At 35.1% G+C, this 22112-nt stretch overlaps 1 pseudogene; it reads left to right on the top strand.

The window, feature by feature from the left end:
- The first annotated feature begins 10069 nt into the window (after nt 1-10069).
- On the top strand, nt 10070-10558 carry LOC143634880 (secreted RxLR effector protein 161 pseudogene; annotated as a pseudogene).
- The last annotated feature ends 11554 nt before the right edge of the window (nt 10559-22112 follow it).

The following is a 22112-nucleotide window of genomic DNA, read 5'->3' as shown; positions in this document are numbered from 1 at the left end:
GAAACCGAGTCGAGTGCCATCGTCTGGGACGAGGGTGACGACGGAGAGGAGAATCCGTTTGGCGATCACCCACCACGGTTCTATGAACCAACTATCTATCTGGAGTGTCCATTAGAAGATATACCAAGATTTGATGAAACTGTAATTGAAGTTGACGAAGAAGAATGTTTATTCGTGCAAGCGGCTATCAACAGATATTTCATTCGAGAAGACAATGAGGGTGATGCAATAGCTACGGAAAGTGAGCAAGTGATAGCAGATGGCGTACAATCAGTTGGAGATGATGGTCAACATTTTACCCCTATGAACAAGGAAAGTCAATCGAAAAAGGTTAAACTTTTTGACAATTTAAATTTAAATTTTATAAATAAGTTAATGAGTGAGGAGGATAGGGATCATGGTCAAGAGGAGGATAAGGTTGAAGGTGATGGTGGAAAACACATGCAACACATGCATCATTTACGTGGATTATCTGATAACCTAAAACAATCAGTTGATATTATGATGCAAATTCAACCACATGAGCCTGTTGTATTAATTGAGATAACGACTAAAAATGGCCAGAAAGTGGAGGATGAACAAATTAGGTTGATGTATGCTCCGTCTCATGTTCGTGTCAACAGTCATATATTGAACAGGAAATGGTTCAATGCTCCTTTCGATCCAGGAGGTACGGATTTGAAGTTGGGCGAAATGATCCGTAAAGCTAAGGTGTTTATACGAGTCATGATGATGATAATAATAAATGGGGATCGGGTTGATGTTCCTTTTGATCCAGGTGGTTTTTTTTTGGCGACAAAACTTGAGGACAAGTTTTTTTTCGAAGAGGAGGAGAATGATGCAGGATCACGATAATCTTTTATTTTTATTCAAAATTCGAATTCCTTTATTTTGGGCTTTATTTTAGTATTTTACTATTTTAGTTTGAGATCTTTTTAGACTATTATAAACAGGGGGATTGTAAACTTGAAAAGTCAGTTGATTATTTTTTGTTATGAATTAGAATTCAGTTTTTCTTGAGTTTCACTATGAGAATCTTGATCCAATTTGATTGCTAAGAAAAACTGCATCAGTGTTGTTCTCCGGCGCTTTGGAGGGGAAGCGCCCCACTACGCATGATCTAACATATAAAACAGTATGAGAAAGATAAGCGAGGAAAAAGTGAGAGATTATATTAACCGAATGCGTATTACAATGAGATACAATAATGTATATATAGAAGAGGAAAACTTAGAGAAAAAAACTAACATGATATATGATAACTATGGTAATAATAATATATATTTAGAAAAGGAAGTGCATAAACCCCCTTAAACCTAACCCCATCATCGCTTTGGAAAAACGAGAAATTGGTCGACTAACAATTGTAGGGTTTTTTTTTCTTGGAAGATTTGTGTGCCAAGGCATATTTTATTTCCAAACTGCATATTAGTTTTCTTTTTCTTGTTATTAGATCATGGAGCCAAAGCAGATTGCTTGTGATTGGTCATCTTGCACGCTCGCCGAATATGATTCATTTATTGCTCGGAACCTGGAATCTTATAATATACCCGGAATGAAAGAGCTACAGGGGAGACAAGTCCATGCATCTTTCCATGGCTGGGTGATCCTCTCCACTCCGGACCAAGTCTTGTGGCTCCTTTGGAACCCACTCACCTCTAAGTTGATTCGTCTCCCACCTTTGGTGTTTGATGATGATGATGATGATGATGATGATGATGATGATGATCTTACTTTTGTTGTTTGCCATCTCCTCCTGGTGAACAAGGTTCAGTCCTCCTGTTAGCACCCACCACAACTGATACCTTTGTTTTTTGTCGGCTAGAGTGTACAAGAAAAAAATATAAATGGACCGAAATGTCATATGCTGAACAGCTCTTGACCATGACCGGTGATAACACTGGCTTTGCAAGTGTAACTTGTTGCAATGGTAAGGTATACGCCCTAAGCTGGGACGTCTTTTATCCGTTTCTCATACAAGTTGACATTATGGTTAGAGGCAAAGAACTTGTCATAACTCTGCTGCCGTTTGTAGAACGACCTAAGTTTACCCTGGTAGTTACCCTGATGTGACTCGTTTTCTTATAGGATCTGATACAGAGTTGTTCTGCATTATATCATGCCCTAAGTGGAGAACGAAGACGACTGCTGATGTGTCTTTGTTTAAACTCAATGTTGCTAGCATGATGTTTGAGGAAATGGATGACCTAAACAATGCTGCATTTTTCCTCGATTTTACTAACGTTAGCTTTCCTTACGCGTTATACAAGTCTTCAGTTGCCTCAAACATAGAGGGTTATGTACACATTCTTGATGACATGAACCAAATATGCTCCTTCCGCGTCAAAGATAGAACCATGTCTCTACCTTCAAAATCTTGTATTGTACAAGAAAATCATGAGCTCATGTGGAAAATGCTTGCATACGGGTTTTGCTTCTATTTATTTTGAGATAATTGTTATCTGAATAGTGTTTACACTTTTTTCCCCATGTTTTGTGTAGGTTAGAAGCTCATAATTCTGAAAACATGCAAGAAAACGAGTACAAGGACAACAAGATATTAGTAAGACCGGTTAACCTTGAAGGTTATAGCACAACAAGGGAGTCCCGCCTGTTCAATATTCCGTTTCATATGTTGGAAACAGTTATGAAGCACTGCGTTGGTGTCGAATACTTGAAGTTCCGTGCTACATGCAATAGTTGTTGTTTAGCAGCACCTCTGACTCAATGGAGCTCCAAACCATCATTAAGGAGGCTGCGGACGCATTCATTAGTTTAACCTGCTTGGCTTCTGCTGTTTGATAATCATCGAGGCGTTATGACCTTTACAGATCCAGTATGCGGGGACAGGTATTATATAAAACCACCTCAAGAACTGAACAGGTACAACATATGTTGTTCGAGGTATGGCTGGCTATTGATGGTTAAAATCTTTTTCCCCATGGTGTTGTATGACCCATTTACAAGTGAGATCCGTAAGCTTCCAACGCTTCAGTATACTTGTGAATGTTATTGTTTTTCTGCACCGCCTACTTCCCCTGATTGAATGGTTGTTGCATTTAGTAAGATGTTTGTCTTCGTCCTCAATGTATCTCAATCTCAATCATCATGGCGTAGATACCGTTTCGGTTGTAAATTCTATTTTCACTTTCCAATAGTTAGTGGCCCGGATATTTATGTCTTGCGTGACAACAACAAAAGAATTGAAGCTTTTAGTGGCATGAACCATAATTTATCTAGAAGGATCGTTGTAGACAATGCCCCAAGCAGGTGTTCCAAATCTTCAAGAGATCAGTACTTTATGTCAAATTGTGATGAACATATTTTACTTGTTGTCGTGGGTGAGTCCGGAGGCTCGGTTGAGGTGTTCAAACTAAATGATTCTACAAAAGAGTGGGATAAATTAGATGGTTTAGGAAAACACATGATTTTTATTACCGATACATCATGTGTCTGCCTTGAAGCCATATTGCAAGAAATGGAGAACAAGATCTACTTTCCAAGATTGTTGCCTAAAGATGGCACGGATTTCGTGTTCTATTCTCTTGAAACATGCAGGTATCACACGTTTGATGAGAAAAGTATCCAAGAGAGTTTCGGTGGCGATTTACTGAAAACTATTAAGTATTGTTTCCCTCACGCATGGATTGAACCGAGTTGGCCGTTGTGACAACATAGACGTATGGCAATTTATGAGTTATTTATTCTTGCTTTATGCATTTTTTTAACGACCAACAAAACAACTTATATAAAAAACGCTAGCAAAAAGCTAGACGCACCACCACAAGTACAAACAAACAAGCACCAGAAACAGAAAGGCCGTGCAAGCGGGCCAAAAATGAAAAAAAAAACATAAGGAAACCGCACACGTCAAATACTAATCAACACACTACACCCGGAAGCCACGTCAATCTTGCCAAGACAAACCAAATCTGCGCAACCTGTTGTTAATCCGAAGGAAGCCCATCACATTTATCTCCTCTAAAAGAGTCGTGAGTTGAATAGGAGACCTGCTATGGACTAGCGCATTCCTCCTCTTTCACAAACACCATAACACGACCAAACATATTGCTTGGAAAATTTTTGTTTTATCTTTGTGCACCGAGATAAACGCATGTAAATCCACCAAATCACGAATAGAAAAGATAAACTGCATATTTTTTTAATATTATCTCATCTACTTAACAATAAACTAGACTTTTGTTCATTATTTTAAATATTATAATAATAATGTGGAATGTGATGATTAAATTTGTAAACTTTCGCTTACTAGATTCAGATGTTGAAAATAGAACCTCATAAAATCATTTTGTACGATGCCATTATGTTGTCATGGTCACATCTCCTTGTCACATGCCAAGGTCAACAACAATTCGGACAATTTTCATGAGGGTTTGAGGACACAATCCATTACATATATCAATTTATGTGTCCGTACCATATGTGACTCTTTTTGAGTTGGCCGAAACATAAAGGACATTTGTAGGAATTAAATGTTTAACATGTCAACCACAACTCTAAACTTCTACTCTATTGGCAATAGGTTACAAATGATCATGTATAACTGATGTGTCTGTGGTAACCCGTGAAGATGTATGTATCACCGGTCACATGAGTAGTTGATCCAAATGTTATGAACCAATATGTAGGGATTCAGAACACCTATGTACTCGTTCTAATTAATGACAATATATTACCCTACTAACTAACCTCCAATCCAGTACTTCTCGTTGGATATGCTCAATCGACTTTGTAATTTTGATTTTTGACACTCGCTGTCTCGCTTAGTCGAATTGAAGTCGTTAAATAGGTAACAAATATGCTTTTAAGCGTTAGTCAAATGTCTAAAATACCCTTCAATTTAAAAAATTCTTGTATACGGTCTCAAGCAGATTAGTTAAAGGATTTTAATGATTCTAAATTCTATACCTTTTTTTGCTATATGACTTTAATGGTTAAACTTATGCCGTCAAATTCGCATCTCTTGCATATTCTCTTCAAATTTTTAACACTGATTATTTTTCCTAAATTACACTAATTCTTTGTATAGATTATTTTAATTTATGTCAAACATTTAATGTATTTGTATCAATTCGGAAATTCAAAGATGTTCATTTGACATTCAAAATCCAAGTTTCCGCTTTCTAAAGTTAATGGTGTGGATTGCTGCAGGTGTTTTAGGTGTCTGCAGCAAGTGAAACATGACTATGAAGCCTTGTTCAGGGTACGTTACACGTGTAGTCGTCTACTGCTAAGATAATGATTTACATTATTACCCTTTGAACCGATTGAATTTACATTTTTACTCTTTGCATATGATACAGTTGGAGCAACAAATCTTGCAAGCTGGTGGATCGGTCCCCATGGTGGAATAGGGTTGTGACTTCCAAAAGTCCAACGCTTTGTTATGGAAATCTAGTTTGAAGATATCATGTGAAAGCATTACTGTTGTTTTTCATCTGAAAGTTTGTGTTTTGTGCTTTAGATATCAGTATTTGTTAAAAGAGCAACACTTGTGGGTTAAAGGGTGGTTTTATTTGATCCCAAATGGGTGGTTTGGAAGAGATCATAACCAAAAGAGACTTATAAGGAAATTTAAGTCATACTTGGTGGCTTTTAAGTATATATGTTTCCTTATTTTATAGGTTAAGAATTGGTGTAAAATATTTGATTCTTATTAGCTAAGTTTCCTTACTACTTAAGTTTTGTTAGCCTATATAAGACTTGTAAGGTTTAGTTGTTGAAATCATCAAGTCTATCTTGTATTGAGTATAAGTTTGTCTTATATCTACTCTTTATTATTTTCAAATAATAAGAAAATGTTCGTGTTTGAGCAAATATTGTTTGATCGTGTATTAAGTCTCGGATTTTTTTTACCGCTTCACTTGTTTTAAACGTAACAATATCAACTAATTGTTACATCTTTGACAATTTAAATAATAACTTTTGTGAATGGTGTTTTCTTTCACGTGGTGGTGGCGGGTGGCGGTTTTCTGGTTGTTTTTGGTGGAGGGGTTAATGATGATGGGTTGTGATTTTGAAAAATAAGTTTATTATTTGGTCATGATAAAAACGTGATTTTGAAGTTTAATTTTATTACTTGGTTTACAAATCCTTTGACAAAACTAGTGAAAAGAAAAAAAAATACATACAATGGTTCTCACAAAATGCTTCAAACACCTTTTAGGGTGGCAAATTGGAATTTGTTAAAAATATTTGGAATTTGAAGGAATTGGATTCTGATTGAAATTTGTGACACAATGAGCTTATGTGACAATCACACAGAAACTGAAATCTATCATTCACCTCCCAGTTTCCTCCTTCACCACCAACAATACGCACTAGTGGCCGCAAAGATTGATAGATAGTGGCAATTATGTAGGTGGCGGTGTGGGCAGCAACACACAGTTAATATTGATACTTGTTCTATTGCTCACCAGTTACTTATGGATTATTGGGTGCAGATTACTTCATATGTGAGTTAATGCTTCTCAGTTCTCACATACTTTCAAATAGAAAAACTTTTGATTTAAAATTTGAAATTATTAAAAGATGTTTAAAATTGAGGATGTTACATTTCACATAGAAGGTGGACAGAAACGCAAAACATTGAAGTGGTATATAACTAGAAGTATTTTAAGGATATTCTTTCCTAAGCCATATCAAGAACTTAGAGAGTGTGAAACACCCTCACACACACTTGTGTACATACTGTGGGCGATGGTAATGTGCGTTGTGATTGCACACATTGCACTTCACATCACTGCGGGCTGTTTGAGAGCTGCCTTTCATGTATATGACGTTTGGCTTGGCTTGGCTTGACTGCTCAGTTACCACCGAAAGACCTGTCAACACGAACTTCCTGCTAAACACACTTGCCATTGGCGAGTCAGATGCAGTCATTGTTGGAAGTTTTGGATATAAGTGTGCAGTGGTGAAGCTTGGACGAAGATGTCGAGGGGCCGGATGAACATACACATTAAAAATAACGAAAATTGTGGCTTATTTACGGAAGATGATTTACTTATTTTTGGATGATTTATTTCTTTTATTTTCTTGCCTTCATCTTCTCCTGTTAGTTCGCCTTTACTTAAGGTCTTTCTTTTTAGCTCACTTATATTTATAGGGATGTTCTCTGATGTTTTTTATATGAAGAATATCAATATACGTAACCATTTTCTTTGATTGCTTCTTTGCCATAATAATTTTATTATGGTATCAGAGTCATAAGAAAAGATCCTGCCAACTCAAACCAAAAACACTAATCACCATTCATCATGACTGGCGATAAAGAAAATAAAACCAATAAAGGTGTTGTTTTCAGTGGAAAGAGAACTTCATATACAACTGCCTTAAGGCTTTTGTACCCAAGAACCGAGATCAAAAAACAATCTCAAAGCAAACCACAAAAGGATGGACAACGAAGTGTTGGAGACCAAGTGGAATATTGCAACTTTTGTGGGAAAGATGGTCACAACAAGGATGAATGCTTCAAACGTATTGGGTATCCGGAGTGGTGGCTGAGCAAAGAAAAACAAGGAAAGACAAAGCCTTGGGCTGCTAGTGTGCAAGGAGAAACAAGTGAAATAGAAGGGTTGACAGCAGAGCAATTCCAACAACTTGTGAAATTGGTTGGTGCTATCAAACAAGAAAACACACTTATTTTGGATAACATGATAAATAATGGGGATAAAGGAGATATATGGGTTATTGACTCGGGTGCTACCGAGCACATAACCCATGATGATTCTTTTCTTAAAAAGAAAATCAGAAGGAATTTTGAGCCACCTGTCATCATACCTAACCGTACCTTCATAGCCGTTGAGGGACGTGGAGACTACATCCTACCCAATGGAATGAAAATAAACGAGGTTCTTCATGTTCCCAATTTTAAATGCAATTTGTTATTTGTAAGTAAATTATCAAATGATTTAAAATGTGTTGTAACCTTTTTTCCCGACTTCTGTGCCATGCAGGACTTGAAGTCAAGGACGTTGATTGGAGTGGGTAATTGCAAGAAGGGTCTATATGATTTTAGTCGTGCCATGTGGGTTGTCAAGGACGTTGATTGGAGTGGGTAATTTCAAGAACTTGATAATTTTAGCCGTGCCACGTGGGTGTTCCTCCTTAAACACAAGGATGAAGCAAGCACTTGTTTGGTATTTTTTTCATAAAATGGTTCAAACACAATTTGAGAAAAACATAAAGTGGATCCTTTGTGATAATGGAGGGGAGTTTACATCAAATCAAATTCTTGACTTTTATGCTAAGGAGGGAATTATTTTAGAAACAACCTGTCCACATACACCACAACAAAACGGCGTAGTTGAACGAAAGCACCAACACCTTTTAGAAATGGCACGAGCGTTAAAATTTGAGGCAAACTTACCCACAAAGATTTGGATAGAATGCATCCTCACGGCCACCTACATCATCAATTGTTGCCCTCCGATGTTATTGAAAACAAGACGCCCTATGAAATATTGTACGATCGGCAACCTGAGTATGAACACATGAGGGTTTTCGGTTGCCTCGCATATTATAGAAACACGGAAACAAAAGGTGATAAATTTGAACAAAGAGGAAGAATGGGGATATTTTTGGGCTACCCAACTGGCCAAAAAGGATACAAAATTTTCGATGCGCAACACAAAAAAATTATTGTATCACGTGACGTGAAATTTATTGAAAAGGTATTTCCTTTTGCAAAGGTTGGCACAACACAAGAGGAAACACTGGGTTAACGACCAGTCAAACATTGAAGAGGTTGGCTCACACCCAACCCATGAACATATTATTCCACATAAAGATGCCTTGGGCTAGCCAAACCAATTTTATCCAGAGAGGGGCCTCTAGCAAACGAATACCCAACTGCATAAAGCTCATCTCCATTTTAAACATCCATCCAACCCAAACCACAAATGAACAAGCACCCAGCAAGCCCAAGCTGAACACTCTACTAATGAGCCAATTATAGAGACTACTAGACCATCGGTTGAAAGTCCGCAACAGGAAGATGGTCTGAATTTTTTTTTGATGAATCCGAATCAACTGGGCCACAGCTGATAATGTTGAATACTCAAAAAGAACAAGATCTCGACCTAAACATCTCAATGATTATGAAGTCCAACTTCCCCCATCTATAGACCATGAGAAATCCACGTCCAATCAAGCGTCCACGGTACATCCTTTAGCACATTTTATTTCATACGATAAGTTTACTAACACTCATAAAGCGTTCTTAACGACCGTCACGTCAAATGATGAGCCAAAACACTATAAACAGGCTGTAAAAGACCCAAAATGGAGAGAATCAATGAAGAACAATATCAAAGCTCTTCAAGAGAATGAAACTTGGTTGCTTGAAAAGCTACCAAAAGGAAAACATGTTATAGACTCAAAGTGGGCGTATAAAATCAAGTATAAACCAAGCGGAGAGGTTGAAAGATACAAGGCGCGTTTGGTTGCAAAAGGATTTACACGGTTAGAAGGCATATATTACCACGAAACCTTTGCGCCGGTAACAAAACTCGTGGCCTTTCGAACACTTTTGACAGTGGCTGTAAAAAAAGGGTGGCACATTCATCAACTTGATGTGAATAACGCTTTTCTACATGGAGATCTACACGAGGATGTCTACATAAAGATACCCCAAGGATTTGGTAAACGAGATGAAGATAGAGTTTGAAAACTCAAGAAATCACTCTATAGGCTCAAACAAGCATCACAGAATTGGTATAAAAAATTTACCACATCCTTGCTTAAAATTGGTTTTAAACAAACTGAAGCTGATCCTTCTCTGTTTATTTTTAAAGAATAAGATGTGTTTTTTGTTGCGCTTATTTACGTCGATGATGTAATCATCATGGTTAACAAATCAAACAAAATTGAAAACACAAAGATTTACCTTGATAACAAATTCAGTATCAAGGACCTTGGGCCACCAAAATACCTTCTTGGCATCGAAGTGGCTCGAACATCTGAAGTCTTGATACTAAGTCAACGAAAATACATCCTTGATATCCTCTAAGACACATGTATGATGGGTTGTTGTCCAAACCAGTTTCCAATGGAACAAAACTTAATATTGGATAGGTGCGAGGAAGAACAATGGGTTAATGGCCAGCAGTACCAGAGACTAGTTGGAAGATTACTTTACCTACAGGCCACGAGACCCGACTTCACCTTTGCCGTGAATGTCTTAAGTCAGTTTGTAAGTGACCCAAGAGAAAGCCACATGGAGGCTGCTAATCGTGTTCTTTGTTACCTCAAAACTACTCCGGGACAAGGTATTCTTCTTCCTAAGGCAGGTGGAACTAATCTCATCATATACAATGATTCAGATTGGTTAGGGTGCTCGTTCAAGAGAAGGTCAAGGACCGGTTATGTGCTCCTATTGGGTGGGGCTCCCGTGTCATGGAAATCAAAAAAGAAGTCAGTTGTTTCACGATCATCGGCCGAAACCAAATACCGGGCTATGGTAATCATTGTTAGTGAGACACTTTGGATGAGATGGCTCTTAAAGGAGCTTGGAACTCCTCCAGATTGGCCCACATAGGTGTTTTTTTTTACAACAGGTGGTACGACATATAGCTAACAATATGGTGTATCATCAACGAACAAAGCATGTCGAAATGGACTATTATTTTGTTAGGGTACGGGTCGAGTCAAAGGAGATCCAAACCATGGAAATTGCTACAAATATGCAGGTTGCGGATATCCTCACAAAGCCTTTAGTAACACAATTACTTCAGAGATTACTTGTCAAGTTGGGCGTTTGCGCTCTTCATGCTCCAACTTGAGGGGGTAACGGAAATTGTGGCTCATTTACGGAAGATGATTTACTTATATTTGGATGATTTATTTCTTTTATTTTCTTGCCTTCATCTTCTGCTGTTAGTTTTCCTTTATTTAAGGTCTTTCTTTTTAGCTCCCTTGTATTTATAGGGATGTTCTTTGGTGTATTTTATATGAAGAATATCAATATACATACCCATCTTATTTATTGCTTCTTTGCCCTAATAATTTTGTTATGGTATCTGAGCTATAAGAAAAGATCATGCCAATTCAAAACAAAAACGCTAATCACCATTCATCATGACTGGGCGATAAAGAAAAATAACCAATGAAGGTGTTGTCAGCCGAAAACGGGTAAATTAACATTATTGCGCAAAAAACGGAGGGGGCGGGGCCACCTTTGGTCCCAAATATCCTTCGCCACTGTAAGTGTGAATGCATGTCTTAAATATAAAAGTGGTAAAAGTTTGCCCTATATCGATGTGAGAACAAAATGAGTAGTTGTTTATAAGGTAAAGTTTTTACTACTCCATTGAAGTTTTATGACCTGTTTTACCACAAGTCCTACGCAACTCGTGCAGCACGTGAGGACGGATTTTTTAGAAGATTGAGGAACCACCATGTGAACATACAAACATGGATTTGAAATGTAGCTGATGCAATACAATGATTAAAGGTAAATATAAAATCATTAAATAAACTTGTAATTAACTTCTCTAAAATACCTCTAGATTGTGTATTGTTTTATAATTAACTTGTAATTAAAAATTGGATTCAAATACGAGTTAAAAATAGTTGAAATTGAATGAGACATTTTTATTTTAGTTCTGTGGCATTTAGATATTTTGATGTGGTTACATGTTACAGAATTTACGGGTTAAACTTAGTAATTATGGTTTTTAGAAGAAACAAAAGCGAATAGTTGGGTTGACTAGGTTGACCGGACCGTCAAAGCTAGCTGTTTTTACCATTTAAGTATTAAAAGGGTTTAGGTAAAAATAGTGGGAAAAAAAACATAAAGAGTACAAACATAGTTTAACTTAAGCTGCCCAAAATGTTGCTCTTTAGAAGATTGTTGGTAATTTTTTTCTTAAAGGATTGTTGGATGGGTTATTTTTGCCTTAAAGATCGACTCCCTAGGCAATTTTCTCTTGAACGTGATAAACATTATCGGGTATACAATCATAGTTGGTACGTTTAGTAGTTGTGGGATTGGCGATGACCTATTTAAAGGGGTATTGAGGCTGCCCAATTGGCCAAGATGCTACTTAGAAGAGTGAACATTCTTTTCTGATGAATTTTGATTAACCGGATTCCTACTCATTCTAATCTAATTATTAAAGGCATGGATGTTCCTTCAGTTCTATGCCACTTTGTGATGTGGAGATAGAAAGACTACTAGATGGTTGGATTTAGCTTTATCGGCTTCAAAAACGCGAGTTGATCTTTGCTCTTGGTTGCTTTCCTTAAATCGTATGCGAATAAATGTTTGGTGGAAGTTGTTGCTAATTTGTTATGATTACTTTGTAGGGGGTGGGGGGGGGGGGGGGGGTTGTGGCGACTTTGAAACAATACTAATTTTCATGTTAACACGATTGTGAAGGAACAATTCTCGACTCTATTATTAATTATTTTTTTTTGTGATTTGCCGATAAAAATCATAAGTAAAACATTAGTTGTGTAGAGTGGCTGCCTAATCTTCTTTTTCACTTGTAACTATATTTCTTTTCTACTAATCTCTTACTAGTCAGTGTTTTATATAATTCTATCATTAAAAAAATATATTTATATTGTTAATCCAGAACCTATAAGTGTTATAATTGATTACTTAATTCTATCATAATGTCTACATTTTCTAAGCAAATTAATTTTAGTTATTATTTACTCCACATTTTGTATAAAAAAAAGCCAATTTAATTGGAAAAATCAACAATACCTCTCTACCCACTCAAAAAATAAAATAAAGAAAAAGTAATAATAGTTTCGAGTCACGATTTAGATGGCCCAGTGGCTAGGAGTGTTATGGGTTGATTTTGAAAATTAACTGATATATCGGTTAATAGACAACCATAACCATAACCGATCAGTTATGTAGGTTTCAGTTAATCGGTTATGAAAGTTATAACAGGTCGGTCATGAGTTAGGTAACGTGAATTCGGGCTTAGATAAAAGTTGGTCAAAGCAATATAATTGGACATTATATAGGCCTTAAAGTTTGTCCTTGAAATTATTTGACAATGAATTAAGTTGTTATTAAACATTTATATATATTACATTGCATTAAAAAGAAGACATAAATCTATAATATTAAAAAAATACAAATAAGTCGTTTGATTTTGGCGGTATGGGAACCTTGTTACCCACAACCAAGCCACTATTGATGATTTTAACAAATCATTAAACCAGCCCGCGGGTTTTAGGTATGATTCGGTAATATTGGTTCGCTTTCATTGGTTTTTGTGTACCTCTATCAGTGGCAGAGATAAACTCTCTTAAGCATCCAAAAGTCGTGGGTTCGAGTTCCACAATATATATCTTAATCTTAAATCTTAAATATATATATAAGGGAAATATTTAAAAGCTCTCTGGTTGATACATACATTCTCTTAAGCCACTAGATTGTTTTATCTGTAAATGGAGGTTTCTCATGCATTTGACCCATATTCACATGTATGGGTCTCACCAAACCCATATAGCCCTTAAACGAGTTATAACGTACATCTCGTTATATTTTAAAAATTAAACTCAACATATATTTGATAAAAACTCCTACAAAGTAGGAATATACTATAAATTAATATCCGATTTAAAAAAAAATCTTTTAAATAATTATAAAACAATTTTATAGTAAAAAAATAAGCGGGTCATGAGTCTCATCAAACCCATATGGTTTTTAAACTGGATTATAAAATCTCATTTAATTGTGAAATCATTTCATCATCAAATCCTAGGTATATTATTAGCTTCCTTACAATAAATAAAATTAAAATCCAAAAAATATGTAAATATTATAAACGAATAATATAAAAAACCTGGTAATGTGGGGGGGGGGCAAAATCTAGTGTATATATATGTAACAACTTGGATTTTAATTTATTATTTAATAACCGTGACCCGACCCGTTTCGATGTCGGGAAATTTTATCAATAAAAATATCGCATTTATCGATTAATTATATTTTATTTTTAATTGTTTATTATATTTATTTATTATATAAAAATTAAACTTTCAAACATATACATTTTTTGACCTTAAAATATACTTTAAACCTATTCTGTTTACACCCCTATCGTTCAGGGACTAAACTGAAAATAATTGAAAGATATATTATTCTTCTTAAACCCGTTAACCCCTTTTACACATACCCGTATCCATGTGCAACCCATGACCCATTTAAATCCCTTGAACCACAATTCTCGTTCTAATATAGGAATTGATCGGTGATTCTTGAATTCTCATGCCTTATACGTTCTGGCCGACACTCGTTAATATGTTAATTCGATCAAATTGATACGTATTGCTTAAATATACTAAACCGTATTTACTTGTTAAAAAATCTATAACATAACGAGCACCATAACACAATTAATATTGGCTGCACAATCCTTATTCCAACGACATCAAAACCCCTAAGTCTAATTTGATTATAGCAGCCTTAAAATACCCTGTTCGTCATCGTTCTTCGTCGGCCCTGTTCTTTCAAATTTAACCTCCGTTTAATCATCGTTAAGGTAATTATTTTATATGGATCAGTTCGTCTAAGAGTCTGGATCATTAAACCTATGGTTAATTGATCGTATATGAATGGGATTAAACGATTGATTTGTTATGGTTCATTTAGGTTTCTGGGTTCGCATATGTATGGTTAAAGAGAACTCGTTTCAAATTATAACCACTTAACACCCTAGCCCAGATGGCTAGGGTGGTGGTGTTAATGGTTTGAGCCGCTGGGGTGTTGTAACATCCTATTTTTGGTTATAATAATAAAATAAATTTCGTCTATTTTATAGTGGGTCGTTATCGGTTTAGATAAATAGAATATGAGTGGGGCGAGTGTTGGGTTAAATGGATATGGGTTATGGGCTTGGGTTATGAAAGAAAGAAGGAAAGACCATGGGCTTAAGCCCATGATCCCATAATTATATAAGCCATTAATCACCCATTTAATTCATTTTACACACTTTTCATACACCTCCCAAAACACATACTTGAGCTCTCTCTCTCTCTCTAGTATCTCTCTAGCCGAAAGATAGAAGAAGAACCGATTCCGGCCTAAGGTAATGATAGTATGATATTGTATGAGCTTAAACCGTTAGATATAGTCACGAAAAGACGAGCCGACACCGTTAAACCGTTTAAGCCACGAGATCCAGGTGGATTCAGGTATAAACCAAACCTAAGATGAGCTTAGGGATCACCCTAGCTCAGATCTGGATCAAACGGGGCGAAAAACAGTGAAAAAAACGAGTCAAAACTCGTTTTTTCGGCGAAACCGCGTTTTTCCGGCGATGGCGCCAGAAAAGATACGAGGTTAAGGGAATGTCAGAGAATGTTCTGACATTCTCTGACCTAACCCTAGTTCGTTAACGGAGGATTAACGAACTAGAGGCAATTCGTCAGCTGATTCGCTAAGGAAAGATTAACGAGCTAGCTTTAGTTCGTATCCAATTCGTTAAGGGGAAAAGATAACGAATCCCTTGATTTGTTATAGCCAGTTCGTTAGAAGAGATAACGAATTAGATGAACTAATTCGTTATATGGACTGGTTCTCTATGGACGGATTCGTTAAGAAGTCCAGTTCGTTAAAGGGGTCAATTCGCTATGAGAACCAGTTCGTTATGATAACCCAATTCGTTAAGAATAAGTAACGAACTAGAAGTTTACCAAAATGACATAATGGCCCCTGAACTTAGAAAAAGAATGATTTAATTACAAATAAGCCCTTGAACTTTTAAGTTAGCAATTTATTAATGATTCAAAATTCTAATGGAAAATGTGTTAAGACGGTTAATGGAAATAAAATTTTTCCAAGCTGACCTGGCAGCTTGACCCCAGCCAGGGGCTTTGCCCCTTGGACCCTGCTAGGGGCTGCCACCCCTAGACCCCTTGCCAAGGGCACTGCCCCGGACCCCCGTTCGTTGAGGGTTATAATTAGACCAGAAACGCGAGATGAGTAGTGATAGTTAATTGATGCATGTAATTATTATACAGTTAGCCATGCCCAACTGAAGAAAGGAATAACTATTAACGGTGAACGTAACCGACTTCAGGTGAGTTTCTAGCCCCACTTTCTTGTTATGTTTTCGGGGCTGTGTGCATACTCGATGTGATAGTTAATACACTTACTTTAAGTGGTAAGTGTATGCCTTGTATGATTTATGTATGATGATCGCTTGACGGTGCGTAACGATCTTCGGATATTGCATGTACCGTCAGGAGGTAGTTAAAGATATGATTGATATGTATAATGTAAGATATGATGTATGTATGAATATATATGATATATGCATAATGTATGTATGATATGTTGATGGTACGTTAACGCTCTTCGGAGATTGCACGTATTGTCAAAGAAAGTATGTAAGAACAGGTATGGGTTGCATGAAACAAAGGGACCAGACCCTAATAGTATCTGTGAGGATAGGGACCAGACCCTTATAATATCTGTGAGGATAGGGATCAGACCCTTATAATATCTGTGATGGTAGGGACTAGACCCTAATAATATCTGTGATACTTGGACCAGACCCTTATAATATCTGTGAGGTTATAGGGCGGAAGGCTCTTTATATAGTATGGATAGTTATGCAAGTAAAATAAAGTATGAATAATGTACACACCTTCGAGAACGTGTGCAAGTATGAGGACAGATTGTATGTTGTATGATTAACTAGAACTCACTCAGCGCAGCTGACTTTTAGTATGCACGCAGGTGAGTAGAATGAGGAAGATCGCTTGAGGGGAGGCACATGGCATGGACTTGAAGAAGCTGGCATCTCAAGGAAGTGTTATGTTATGATATTTAAAAGACAATGTTTTATGTTTAAATAATTTGAATGTTCGTTAAGACAAGGATTTACGGTCATGTAATGTAATGGTTCGAATGTTTATAATATTTCGCGAATGTTTTTATTAACTCTGATATTTAGAACGATGTTAATGAGTAAATCCAACGTTAAAGTAAGGCACCGGTAACGGGGCCTTACAGGTGTAAGGTCCCATTGCTGATGCCCTACATTGGACGTTGGATTTACTCACAAACATAGTTCTAAATATCAGAGTTAATAAAAAAACATTACGCGGAACATAAAAACTTTCATAAACATTACATAATAATCCATAACTTTGTCTTATCGGACATATTGTCTTTCAAATAAAAAACATTAGTTATAGAACGTCTTGAGTCTTCAGATGCCAGTCTCTTATTCATGTGCCACGTGTCCCCTCAAGCGAGCTGCTTCATCCTACTCACATGCGTGCATACTAAAAGTCAGCTACGCTAAGTGTTTTCTAGTAAATCATACAACATACAATACATTAATAACTACGTTCTTTCATACGTACCTTATACTTTCATATTTCATTCATATTATATATACTCACCTTCGTACTTTATTCTAATTTCTACTTTACTTTATTCTATTATGCCTCGGATATTATTAGGGTCCGGTCCCTTTTCTGCCTTGAGTATTATTAGGGCTCAGTCCCTTTCTGCCTCAAGATTTATAAAGGGCTCGGTCCATTTTCTGCCTCGGATATTATTAGGGTCTGGTCCCTTTCTACCTTGAGTATTATTAGGACTCAGTCCCTTTCTTCTGTACATGGCTATCTCTTACATTTATTCATAACATACGTACATATCATTCATACATTATACATAGCATTCATATCCATAATCATAACTTGACAGTGCGTGCAATATTCGAAGATCGTTCACGTACCGACAAGCAATCAATCATATCTTTCACATAATTCACATAAGGCATACATTTATCACTTAGGATAAGTTTATTAACAAATCACATCGAGTATGCATACAGTCCCGAAAACATAACAAGGAATAGGGCTAGAAACTCACCTGGATCTTATTTCTTTCTCCGTTAATAGTTAATCCCTTCTTTAATTGAGCTCGGCTAACTGTATATAAGTTACACGTATTAAAACTCGTCCTATTAGCATTTCAGCCGAAAATGGCTAAGTCTGGTGTAATCTATTGATATTGTTTTAGATTACTTTATACTTAAATTATTTTATTCCTTAAACCCTAGCATTTATGGTTCTCATTTACTTTATCATTCTTTCTCTTTCCTTTCTTCGGTGTACGTAAGCTTGGTTTGTATTAGATTACTTTAACGTTCTTTTTTTTTTGTATTCCACTAGGGTACAAGTCTATATGCAAGTTCATTGTTCAGGAATTGTATGCAAATCATCCATGTAATTGTATTTACATGTAAGGATTTCATTTGAGCCTACCTTAGTGCTCTGAGGCATGTGTTGTGTCCGAGTCCTCAATGTGAACGAGTCTACGGATATAAGCGGGTTTAAGCATGTGATCGAACACATATGTATACGAGTTCACATGATGTAATCGAATGTGTATAAGTACTCGAGTTTGGCACATGCATGCAAGTCATATAAATGTATTTGGGTTATCTTATTGTAATCGAGCTCCATTGTAAGCGATTATACAATTGTAACCGAGTCTTTTTGTGAGCAACTTCATCATTGAATGAGAGTTTTCTAGTGTAATCGGGTTTATAAGCTGTGAGCGAATTAAAATGTGATCGAACCCTTATGTAAGCATGTAATCGAGTAAGCATGTAATCAATGTCCATACTTGTAATCGAGTCCCAATGTAGTTGATCAGATGTATGAAGGCAGCTTGTAATCTCTCTCAATATTGTATGCGACACACTAACGTATGCGAGTTATAAGTAATCGATTTCTTCATATAAAAGTGAGAGAAGGGCAATATAATCGGGTATGACTTGTATGTGAGTGTGTGTGTGTGTGTGTATATGTATGTATATGTATAATTTTTTCAAGTCCAGTTTAGTGTAATCGAATATAGAGGAGTCGAACACATTGTAATCGATAGACATTGTAAACGAGCTGATCAATGTAAGCGAGTCTATATATATTTACATAAGTATTGTAATCAACCTTACTGTGATCGGGTAATATTGTAAGCGAGTTTGTATATATATATTGTAAGCGACTATATCCTTTGGAAGTGAACGAGCTGAACAACCTTGGCCACGGGTTGGACTTGTTAACATCATTATTTTACTCGTTTTTTACTCTAGCACCTTATTATGGTTTGGTAACATCTCATATCCATTTCCTTGACCATTTTCGGTTAGAACTTAGCCTATTCGCCCATAAAGTTTGAGACTTTATGAGTTAAACGTGCTTAGGCTAGATCTAGGGTTCTTTAAACGAGTCGTAACCCAAACCGGGTTCATCTTGTTCATTTTAGACGTCAAGTTTGTATTTTTAAGGCTTAATTGTACCCGATCTACTCTATGTCTAAGTTTCAAGACTAACCGTTCATAAAAACGTAAGCTTTAAGATCAAGAACATACCTTTACGTGTTCGTTTGGTCTCAGTTAGCTTGGTTATGAATCTTGAATCTTGTATCTATCTTGTATATTGAAGATCTATCTATATTTGCTTGATTTTGGTCTCGAATTCCTTCTTTCTCTCTTGCGGTCGTATATAGTAATATGTGTGTGTGTAGAGAATATGGAAAGATGGAATAAGGATCTAGGGTTTTAGGGTGGTTTATGGGGATATTTATACCCTCTTAAGCCCATGGACCTAAGGCCCATCTCATCATTTATTCCATCTTTAATTATCCAAATCCATAATTCTTTCTATATTTAATATTAATTAAATATTAACACATGATTCGAATCATAGACTTTCTTTTATTTATTATTAAAAATTTAGAATGTTACATGGGGGGGGGGGGGGGGGGCATGTTCAACCCCCCCCCCCCAGCCCTATTCTTTTGGAAAACAGTTTTATTATGTTTAATTTATGATATTTAATCATTATTTAATATATAAATATCATAAAACTTCATAATTAATCTATATTTTGTTAAAGCCCGACATACTAACTAGTTTATTTTTGAACCTCGGTTAAAAACCATATATATATGTATGTATGTATGTATGTATGTATGTATGTATGTATGTATGGTAGTGTTAATGTAAAAAACAATAGTTTTGTGAGAAACATAAGAATAAATGTACACCATTGGATCTAGGATCTAGTGGTTGAGATTGGTAGTTTCTAAAAGTTGTATAGTTTCATATGTACATGTTATAGTATCCTATTTAGGCGGTGTACTTTATTTTAAAGTCTTCTTACACTTCTCACAAAACAATTATTTTTTATTTGAGCTCTTTATATATATATATATATATATATCATAAAACTTCATAATTAATCTATATTTTGTTAAAACCCGACATACTAACTAGTTTATTTTTGAACCTCGGTTAAAAACCATATATATGTATGTATGGTAGTGTTAATGTAAAAAACAATAGTTTTGTGAGAAACATAAGAATAAATGTACCCCATTGGATCTAGGATCTAGTGGTTGAGATTGGTAGTTTCTAAAAGTTGTATAGTTTCTTATGTACATGTTATAGTATCCTATTTAGACGGTGTACTTTATTTTAAAGTCTTCTTACACTTCTCACAAAACAATTATTTTTTATTTGAGCTCTATATATATATATATATATATAATTATTTTTTATTTGAGCTCTTATATATATATATATATATATTAGATTACTAAAAATTGATAAAGGTTTTTATAATAAAGATTTTAAAAAGATTTTTATTTAATATACATAATATTATCTCGTTATTTAACATATTAAAATATAGTATATGTTAAGCATTTTATAATAGATTTTGGTTTATATAAATATTATTTATTATTTACATATTTATTTAAAAATAAATCGTTATTAATAATAAAAATATATATAAATACATTAAACGTATTTTTAGTTTAAATAAACATTTAAAACAAATCTTTTTATATAGTCTATCCAATATTTTATAAACATTTATTTAAGTATTTTATGTATTTTATATAATCATATTATTGATGATAAAACTTTGATAATAAAATTAATAATTAATCATGTAATATTTAACTTTTGCAAGGTCACACTCGATCATCAAATCCCGAACCTCTATCTAGTTTAAGGTTCGTTGTTGAATTCATATTTAATTTCCGTAATTATTGTAATTAGGATTTCTTGTCGGTAATTACCGAAGAGCTTGATCTACCTCTTTTTTTTAACGAATCATTATCTCTTGCTTAATTGCTAAGTTGAGTATATCACTCCCCTTTTTACTTATTTTAAATCTTTCGGGGACATATGTGTAAGTTACCTCTTTAATTATTATATAGTATTCAACTGCAACCGTTAATCCTTGTGTGTATATCAGTTTATGCATAACTTGCTATTTGCTTACTTGCTTTATTTTACCGCATTCGAAGAGGTCCATCATTAATAGTATGATCATACTACCGTCTTAGTGTCCGACGTCCAATTGCATGACAATGGTTTTACCGACAACCCATATTTGGTAACCAATGCCCGATTCGCATGGCAACGGTTTAGATCTTTCTTTATTATGTGTGTGAATTGTTTATATGTTATGGCTTAATTGTTTATCTCACAGGAACAGTTTGTGTTTTCTCTTATATATTATTATTGTAGTGTCAAAATCTAGTGTTATACTCACTCAACCATGTGTTGACAAAATTATTTCTACTTTATGCGCATATGCATGTTATCGTATGAATTGAATGCAAGTTGGTGAAAACTTAGTGATGAACTTACGTTAGAAGAATTTTAATCAAGATCATTAGAAATATAAATTTGTATTTGTTGTTTTTAATGGATTATGTACTTGTTTGTATTTGATTTATTTGAAAACTTAATTAAATTTAATAGATTTGGTCACCTTTAATATTGCATGATAGTACATTGAGAGTTGTGAACAATCAACTCATGCTCTGGCATTTCCGTCTTAGATTGGGGTGTGACAATATATATATATATATATATATATATATATATATATATATATATATATATAGGGGATGGTTCAAGAGAAAATTATATTACTGCAAGAAATGCGATAAATAAATATAGGCCACTGGTTTTGTTTTAAGTTTTAAATACTTAAATCTAAATAAAGAAAGTATTAATCATTATCTTTCTTCAATTAATATAACTAATAAACCATAATACTTATATACTTAATTAATATAA

Source organism: Bidens hawaiensis, unplaced genomic scaffold (genome assembly GCF_021521415.1).
Source record: "Bidens hawaiensis isolate Kalapana, Puna unplaced genomic scaffold, B.hawaiensis_p1.1 tig00007270_1, whole genome shotgun sequence".
NCBI lineage: Eukaryota > Viridiplantae > Streptophyta > Magnoliopsida > Asterales > Asteraceae > Bidens > Bidens hawaiensis.
The sequence above is the reverse complement of the archived record's forward strand: the minus strand, read 5'-3'. Positions and strand labels throughout refer to the sequence as shown.